The following is a 10,000-nucleotide window of genomic DNA, read 5'->3' on the forward strand; positions in this document are numbered from 1 at the left end:
GAAAACCAAGGTATTATAGTCAATACAAGGAAATAAGTGAAGACTAACAAGCCATGATTTTATCATATAGCCGGTAATTTTAAACATAGAAGAGAAGAAGTCAAGACTAACATTAAAATAGGGAAACAAAATTGGAAGAGGTAGATTAATTCTGTGATTTGGTAAGCAGGATAACTAGCGATGGTAGAAGCAAAAAAGAAATTATCAGCCTAATAGCCAAGACGAAGGGGGAATTCCACCAAAAGAAAGATCTACTTATAACAAGAAATTTAAAAATAGAAGTAAGGACACATTTTATAAGAAGTCATATTTGGAGTATATTTCTCTACGGCTTGGACAATGACAGCCTTGTAGAAAGCAAGGATAGAGGCCTTCGGAAAGTGGTGCTACAGAATAATGATGAGGATCAAATAGATCGACCGAGTTAGTAATGAGGAAATCCTATGAAGAGTAGGAGAGAAGAGAAGCCTCATGTAAAACTTAATAAGAAGATGGAACAACCTTAACGGCCATATCTTGCGACATGATGGCCTGATGAAAAAAATCGTCGAGGAATAAGCAGATGGTAAGAACGGTAAAGAAAGAAAGGATGCAATCTAAGGAACAGGCAAAGAAGGATATGACAGAGAAGAAATACGTAGGTGTGAAAAGATTAGCTGATAGGAGAATTGAGTGGATGGCTGCGTCAAACCAATCTTAGGATTGTTAACCATTGACGACCCTCTTTTTGCACGAATAATGACACTTATGAAAGATCCCGCAACTAAAGAGTTTTTTAAACTACTTTTCGGCAAAATAAAATTTCTTTAGCTATTGTAGTAATTTAGAGGAAAACGGATACATTAGTAAGGACATCAAGAAGAGAATTGCGTTAGCAAAATGAACAGGAAGGAGCTTATTTGAGGATCGTTATGCGAGAGTTTAAAAAAAAGGTCAGTGAAGAGTCTTATCTAGAGTGAAACACTTACGGTGCGGAAACGTGGACACTGAGGAAGGACGACGAGAAAAGACTGGAGGCGTTCGAGATGTGGGTGTATAGGAGAAGGCGGAATGGATGGAGAGGAGAAAAAGGAAGGACGAAGTGCTGGATATGGTTGGTGAGGAGAGGCAGCTTTTAGTTGAGATGCGGAGGAGACAGAAGGTATGTATGGAGCGAGTACTTAGTGGGGAGGGTATGTTGAAAACAGTGTTAGAGGGTAGAATGTTCGGTAAACGAGGGAGAGGAAGGAAAATAATAGTTTTTTTTAGATAAAATGAAAGGGGGTAGGACTTATTGAGAATTGAATAGGGAAGTACATGAAGGAAGGGGAGGCTGCCGGAATCCTTCAGAAGTGCTCCATGGAAAACAATCTAAAACTATCTAAATCATTGGAATACTTTCATAGTTATATTTGAATGAATGAATGAGGTTTATTTATGATCTGGGTTTCTCCATTAGAGCAAGATGCTCCCTTCCTTCAGATGATCCCTTGACGATGCAGGAGGGACCGGGAAAATGCTGGGTCAGCCAGTGGTGACGAGTCAGAAGTGCCAAAGAGAATGATTACGGGACAAAACAGCACCGGATGTCACACGAGTAAAACATAAGGCACGCATAAATATAGCAAGCACGCATCACACATGCCATTTCAATGTATAAAGAATAAGATACAAAATAGTGTTCAGGATTATATTCTCTACCACAAGACAAAACGATAATTTTCAAGGATCATCGCGACGTTTGTAAAAAAACAGTAGGCAATAACTACATCACACAAACAATTCGTAACCTTTGACAACCATCACTAACACATGACACAGTCGACAGACAAAATCAGGATGGCCAACAATTGAGGACTTAGGAATGTCAACAATAAACGTTGACGACCATCACTAACACACGACCGGGATTGAAAACAGTATAGAAATACTCTGTTTTAATACTCTCTGCTACGTAAGAACGAAAGGTTTATGGTTTAGTTACACGAATTATTATCTGAATACCTCAATAACCCATCTCCATAAAAAAAACAGTGGTCAAGAACTACAACATAGATAATAGTCGTAACCATTGACGACTACCACTAACATATGACCAAGATATAAATTAATGTACAGCAAAATACCATCAGGAGTGTCAACAATAAAGGACTCAAGAGTGTTATCAATAAATTAAAATACCATTGACGACCACCACTAACACATGACGGAATTTAAAATAGTGTACAGGAATATACTCTCTACTACAAGAGAAAACGATGATATTCAAGGATCATCGGGACTTAGAACCAATGGTCTGTACAGTAAAATATCGTTGAATTTCTATGTAGACTACGAAAAGATAACTTCCCCAACTTCGATACGCTGAAAAAAAAAATGAGGGAGGCGAGGCGACCAGGTCCTTCTCTTAGACATGGCACGCCCACACTCCTCAAACGGCCGAGAGATTCCTGCAGACCCGAAGAGGACCTGTTTGTTAAAGCAGAAGAGAAAGAAAGAGGCTCTCCTCCTCCTCCGTTGTTTTATTTTATATTTCCGTCGTCGTGCGCTTAAATACCCGTGGGCGGCCGGCGGGTGGGTGGAGTGAGACAGGTATAAGGGGGAGGGGAGAGGGGTGGGGAAGCTAAGGAAAGGAGGGGAGGGGAAAGTTGTAAGTTGTAACACAACGTGATGGAGAAGAGTCGCTCCGGGAGGATTCGTTCCAAAAAGTGAACGGATCCGCAGGAAAGAACGGATCCCACTCCCAAAGATTCTCAATTCGCATTACACATCTGCATCAAAATACTAATCCGCCTCAATAGGCGTGTGGCAGGGGTGTGTTAGAACACCAGCTGTTGACAAACAAAAAAAAAGAAATGCTCTAATGAGTTTCCACCTTGCATTTATTAAAGTCCATTATTGTCGACACTCCTATCACTATTTTGTCTGTCGACCATGTCCATTTTATAATTTCTAGGGCATAGACAAAGCAACAGCTGGCGTAACTCTCTAATAGATCTCCCCCAAAACCTCAGAGAAATTAAAAAAATATATATTAAGAACTATCGTCTAGTTTTGACATATGATAACCGCATCTGCTCTAAGTTCAAATTACAGTGCCAAAATGATGTAAAATGGGATAGGGTTTTTAGATATATTGAAAGGGAGTAGGCCTTATTTTGAATTGAATAGGGAAGTACATGAAGGAAGGGGAGGCTGCCGATGTGCTTCTCAAGTACTTCATGGAAACCTACCTTAATCGGTAGAATACTTTAATAAAAATATTTTAATGAATGAATGAGGTCTATTTGATGTAAAATAGGATAGCTTAGGGCAAGAGACGGCCCAAAATGAGTTACATAGGACAGGTTGTAAAGGGTGTAAAATGGATGAAATACGTAAGTGAGAAAAGACTAGCAGATGGGAGAGTGGAATGAAGAATTGCGTCAAAAAATCTTAGGATCGTCAACTTATGACTCCAGGCATGTCATTTTTCAAACATTTTACCAGATTTTGCGAGGGGGGAGGGGTCCATTCCCCCCCAAGGCATATTACTAGTTACGCCACTGCAAACCATTGCCGAAGATCAACTGATAATTATGATGCATGTATATTTTTCAAGATATCCTGGTAACTATGGGAGGGTAATGAGTAGATATCAACTGAAAATAAACACGAAGAAAACCAAGATCTTAATATGCAGCAGAAGAGAAGAAGTCAAGACCAACATTAAAATAGGGAGGCAAAAACTGATAGAGGTGGATGAATTCTGTTATTTGGGAAGCAAGATAATTAGTGACGGGAGAACCAAGAAAGAAATTATCAGCAGAATAGCCCAGGCGAAGAGAGCATTCCACCAAAAGAGAGACCTGCTTACAGCGGGAAACTTAAATATGGAAGTAAAGAAACAATTTATAAGAACCTACATCTGGAGTATGCTCCTATACGGAAGTGAGGCATGGACAATGACCGCAGCGGAGAAAGCAAGGATAAAGGCCTTTGAAATGTGGTGCTACAGAAGAATGATGAAAATCAAATGGATCGACCGAGTTAGTAACGAGGAAGTGCTAAGAAGGGTAGGAGAGAAGAGAAGCCTCATGAAAACCTTAACAAGAAGACGGAACAACCTTATAGGCCACATCTTGAGACATGATGGCCTGATGAAGACAATCGTCGAAGGACAAGTGGAAGGCAAGAATGGAAAAGGAAGACCCCGAACAAAATATATGGAACAAGTAAAGAGAGATGTGAAAGAGAAGAAATACGTAGGTGTGAAAAGAGTAGGAGAACTGAGTGGAGAGCTGCGTCAAACCAATCCTAGGATTGTTGACCAGTGATGATGATCCTGAAATCCTGAAATTGTCTATTAAAAGACGGGGAGAACTGTAATTCCTGAAATACTTGCTGGTTACCTCCACCAATCATCAATAGTGACATTATCATCATCACTATTATTCATCATCATTTCTTTAAAATTTCGTTCATTTACTTATTTCTCTCCAATTAAGTATCAAGAGTCGTTCATTTTTTCGGGGGGAAGCCATACCTATCCGTTCGGTAAAATATCTCTCTTAATTTTTGTCTTTTTTCTCGGGCCGGGAAACTTAAGGCCATTTAAAACTCTACAGATGATAATAATTTAAAGGAATTTTATTTTTTATAACAAATTATTAAATACATAAAGAACCGAGTTTAAATATTCTCACAGATTCGTCGGAAATTATCTTGATTAACAATAATTTAAATCGATATTTTCTTACTAAAATGCATAACATCAAATCTGTCGCATTGGAAAAGAAATTCAAATTATAATTTGTGGAAAAAAATCGACACAAATATTCCAAAAGCATGTGTAAATGAGATTCATTTTATGTTCATTTTTAATTTTCTTCAATGGTAACACTAGGTACGCTGAAAAAACTGTCTTAAAGATATCTGTTTCAGACCATTGAATTTCTGCTTAAAAAGGCAACCGGCGTCTAATCTTAATTCGTATTGATATTATTCACTGATCAGGGGGAGATGCCCTTCGAAGAGGTCCTTTTTAGTCGGAAAGAGGGGTGGTCTTTGAATAGGGATATTGAATAGTACTACCACACGAACCTTATTGGCACTACCATAGATTCCGTACAATAATTATGAGAGAGAGCGGTGGAGTCAGGGGTCGAAGCATTCGAAATGTGGTGCTACCGAAGAATGATGAAGATAAAATGGATCGACAGAAAAGGTAATGAGAAGTGATAATAAGATTGGGAGGAAAAAGTAGTCCTCTAAAAACCTTAAGGAGAAGACGGGGCAACTTACTGTCTTTAAAAAAAATCAAAATACTCGAGTTTAAGGTGCTCTAGCGTCTAAACGAAGCTATTAATTTCAATGCAACAAAAAGCATACGAAAGAGAATTTATTTCTACGTTGTATCATGTGCTTTAAAAAATCTTCGGCTCAATAGTATTTCCTGTACTTAATTTTTTCTCAAAATAGTACCCGTTTTTTGCGTGAAAATCAAGTTGCCCAACTTCGAGCGCTTGGCATTCCCGTAGTTTTCGTTCCTATAACTTGCAATTTTTATTTAAAAAAGCCACATCTATTAGTAATATTTCGCCGAAAAAAAATTGTTTATACCACTAAATTTAATGTAGTTGTGGTAAAAAACGCAAACCTCTGCTAGACAGCAGTTGGCCACATTATGAGGTATGATGGACTGATGAAAACAGCCGTAGAATGATAAGTGGTAGGGAAGAAGGGCAAGGGACGGCTCCGAATAAATTACACAGGTAAGGTCATGAAGGATGTAAAATGGATAAAATACGTTGCTATGAAAAGACTAGCGGATAGGAGAGAGGAATGGAAAGCTGCGTTATAACAATCTAATTGTTCATTGTTGACGTATGATGATGATTACATATGAGTGGGTTGGAAGCCAAGGAGTACAAGTGATTTCTCCTTTCTAAACAGAGTTAGGTACAGAAATTAGGTACAGAAAACAAACGAGATTAATTAGATACTTAGCTGTGCATTTGATTTTCAGCTCCATGTCAGCACAGAACAGAGACACGCTCGTTTCCCTTGGCAACCAAGTTTTTGTGTATTTATTCCAACAATTAACTTTATCTAACTCTGTTCAGAAAAAAATCACTTGTACCCATTGGCTCCCAACCCACTCATATGATAAAAATTAGATGGAGAAAAAATGCGAACAAAAAGAATTCAAAGATTTTAGCGAATCGTCAAAATATCTGGTAATTCAACGAGTTAGCAGATATTCGACTAATTGAATGGGGAACGTAATACACAGAAGGAAACAATGATTCGATCATGAGTAAGACTTGAGGTTTAAAAAACGTCACGGTCTGAATAGGTATAAACAGATGGCGGGATGTTAAAACGCGGAAGACGTAGGTACCTATCTAAGCGTAAGCGGACGAGGAAAAACATAATCAATCACCAAAGTAGACCATTTTTAAAGGTCCTAAGTTATTCCCTCTGACAACCACACACAATTGTTTTCCTACTTTCAAATTTTTCCACAATAATGGCCACCCGTATAAATGCATGGAACATAAAAACGCAATGATTAACGCGACATAAGTAAATAATAAAAGATATTTAATAATAGCACCAATACAGCATAATTGAGGAAAAAAGCAACAGATTTCACTGCTTGTGATTTAACCGCAGTGACCGAACAATTGGTATTTTGGTCTAATTATGCGATTTGTCGTCGCCGGTGTAAATACGTTGTAGGAAAACCCACCTTTATCCAGCAAATATGCCCATTGTTAGTTGAAGTTTCTTTTAAAATTTAAATCTCCCGCTTTCTCCTTTTCAAATTTTTAAATTCCACTAGATGACCCAGTGTAAATGATTAGTGGTAGAGATGTAAGTAAAATCATAAATATAGCATAAAATTTACTCATCAGTTGTAAGTCATTAAAAAATACCCTAGTAGCACCTAAAGGATTGTATCTGTATATTTTTAAGATTTCGAAATACATCGGTATACAGATTTGCAAATACACATATTTTACATGTTTTATATATATTTTATACATGTCTGATGATCCATGGTCCTTGACGTATACCAGAATCTTTAAAATATACAAATAACATTCTTACGGCGTAACCGGGGATCATCAGACATGTATAAGATATGTACAGGTTTACAGATAATATACAGATTTACGACGAGTTATACGCATTTAATATATATAAAATCCATATTATGGCAACAGATATAATACGTATAATATCTAAATATTATCTGCGTGGTAGAGGACATTTGCATATATTTATACAGATACAATATGTATACAGTGTATACTATGATATGTATTAAATCTAGATATAATCCTTTTGGTGTTACTAGGATAAAGCAATAAAAAATACTTGTGAACGACTTGTGGAACGATGATGGGTAAACTTGAGAGACAAATAGAGGAATATACTTATATGAGAGGCATTTTAGACTTGGACAGCCCGATAAATCTCATTTGGCTGAACACAGGGACCACGAGATGAAATTGGATAAATTAACCAAAGTAATCTGCCGTTTTAATAACTTCTAGGACAGGCTTGCTAAGATGGCTTAATCAGGCTTAATAAAAATACTTATAATCGAGACACGGAGTACAAACTTGCAATGCGTGGAATCCCATTTTAAAGAAATGAAGTATGATAGAAATGCTTTTTATCCGAATAACCTAGATCTTTCCGGCCTGTCAGGAGTAACCTGATTGTTGTAATTGTTTATCTTAGCACCTAATTGTTTTGTGTAAAATTCAGTTTCGAAATTACTCATTCACCGCGATGACGATGTACGAGTCATCCGTAGAAACGTTGGCGATACACGATGAATTAAACCGGTGGAAATCCGGAGAAGACTTCACGCATACACATAGAGATTTATGGCAAATCACGAACTCCTAACTTGGCAAATTGTTACCTCAACTTTACGTTTAAAAGGTAAAGGATTGGTAGTTGGAGTACGGAAGGTTCTATTTTTAAAAAACGCTGATGCATGGGCGTACCCAGCGGGGGGCAACTCCCCCCCCCCCCTAGAAGCGAAAATAAATTTAGTTCAAAACAAAAGATATGAACAAATTTTCCTTTTGAAGAAAAATTATATTAGCATAAGACATGGAAATAAAATAAAAATCATTATTTTTTCAAGCAAATATTTATAAAAACTAATCAATCGCTGTCATAATTTCCTTAAAATTTTGGTTTCGTTAATCTTTTCTGTGCAAAATAAAGTTATAACTTGAACGACCACGGTTAGTTGTGCCCCCCCCCCCCCAGTTGTTATTCTGGGTACGCCCATGCACTGATGATCAAATGCAGATAGGATCAACAGAAAAAAAATTGCATCATGGAAATAAATAACTGACTTACGGATGCATCTTAAGAGAAAAATCATTTTAAGGATTAAGAATGAGAACGGTAATTTAAGGATTAACGGCTTACCACGATACGAAGTAAATATAAGTCTGAACAGGGGCGCAGCGAGGAATTAAGGCTGGGGGGGTTTAGGTGCAACTAATACCGGGGTGTGTGAGGGTATGGAATACCTACCAGGATAAGCGGTAGGTGCGAGATTGATAAATTGCGGAATTTTAAGGTAAATGGTTCAAAATGATGAGTTTTACGGCTTCCTGGGGGATGTTTTATTAATACTTACCCTATTCTATTAGTAATATCAATCCAATTAAGTAAAGTGGGTTAAACTTAAAATTTCTCTGAGCTGAGGGGGGGGGGGGATTATCCCCCAAAATCCTCCCCTCGCTACGCCACTGAGTCCGAATATGTAGATTTGATTCAATCCACTGACTCGTGATTTCTCACAGTATCGTCTATCAAAGGTGATTCGAAGGTCCGAATCTTTACCGTGAACCAACTCACTTGCACCGAACCATAACCCGAAACCTTCGGAGGAAAGGGGTGAGTTATATAGTACCGCGTGGGTTCTCGTTCCTACCTTGGGATGTGTCCCCGCCGAGGAAGGCCTTATGGCTCTCCGGTTCCGCACTCCCGACCAACTGGTAGACTGCCACTACCAAAGACGACACTGCTCCTCTACCGGGTGCGGTGGTGGCATTTGGCGGAGCAGAAGCCGCGCTCCGGGTGCAGATTCGACCACTCTCCACATCTCTTTATCACAACAGCACCTTCCTTCACTCCTCGGTCCAAGCACAACTGAAGGAAAGCGTCAACACCAACAATGACCGAACCAACCGACGCTGTTGATCAAACGCGGTCGTCAGGGAAACGTAAATAAACACTCGCGACCGTATGACGATCACACGTTTTTCTAGCACTCTTTCTGCACACACAAAACGGGTACTGAGGTTATCTTTTTTTTTAAAGTACAGGACGAGTAGAACTTTTGAGTGAAGATCAACCCCGAGTAAGTAGGAGCATTCCCTTCTTGGTCAAAGGTAAACAAACTCGGGACTTCAAAATTCACGGGGATGTGCGAGTGAAGATAGCGAGGTAAAGCAGATGGCCGGCAAGAGGTGTGGAAAAGTTTGCGGATGCGGACACTCGGCCGACAGCTAAAAGGTGTCGGGAGAAAAGAGAGGTTCTCGGCGCACTTAATTAAAAGTGAAAGCACACAGCAGATGGCCGGCGCCTACTATGGAAAGAACTGCACTCTTCGCGTCGAACGAATGTTCTAAGCGCCGTCGTGGTAAGCCTCGACGCGAAGGCCGGTCCAGTCCAGTGGGCAAATGAGTTGAACGAACGCCCACGCAAAAACAAAACACTCGCGCCGAAGAACTCGTGGGGCGACCCTCCGTTGCTGGCTCCTGAGGCGAGACTGGTCTCCCGGGGCAACGGGCCGCGACGACGGCACAGGCGACACCACTCCATCTACGGCGAGGAGGGGAAGTAAGGGGAAGGCGGTATCGGCACACGCCGAGTGGAATGAGAGGGGAGATACGGTCGCCGGCTCCTCATGCAACACGTTTCGGTGCAGATGCAGGTATAAAAATATAAGGGATCATGGGCGTACTCAGCGAGGGGCAGGAGGGGGCAGCTGCCCCCC

General features: G+C 39.6%; 1 protein-coding gene across 1 annotated transcript in view; it reads right to left on the bottom strand.

Annotated features, from left to right (window-relative positions):
• LOC124169133 overlaps positions 1–9,776 on the bottom strand; it is a 156,007-nt gene extending 146,231 nt beyond the window's left edge. The window contains exon 1 of the mRNA XM_046547636.1: positions 8,933–9,776. The gene's annotated coding sequence lies outside the window, so the exon portion shown is untranslated. The remainder of the gene's footprint in view (positions 1–8,932) is intronic.
• Positions 9,777–10,000: the final 224 nt, after the last annotated feature.

The sequence above is a fragment of the Ischnura elegans genome, chromosome 12 (assembly GCF_921293095.1).
Source record: "Ischnura elegans chromosome 12, ioIscEleg1.1, whole genome shotgun sequence".
Classification (NCBI taxonomy): Eukaryota; Metazoa; Arthropoda; class Insecta; order Odonata; family Coenagrionidae; genus Ischnura; species Ischnura elegans.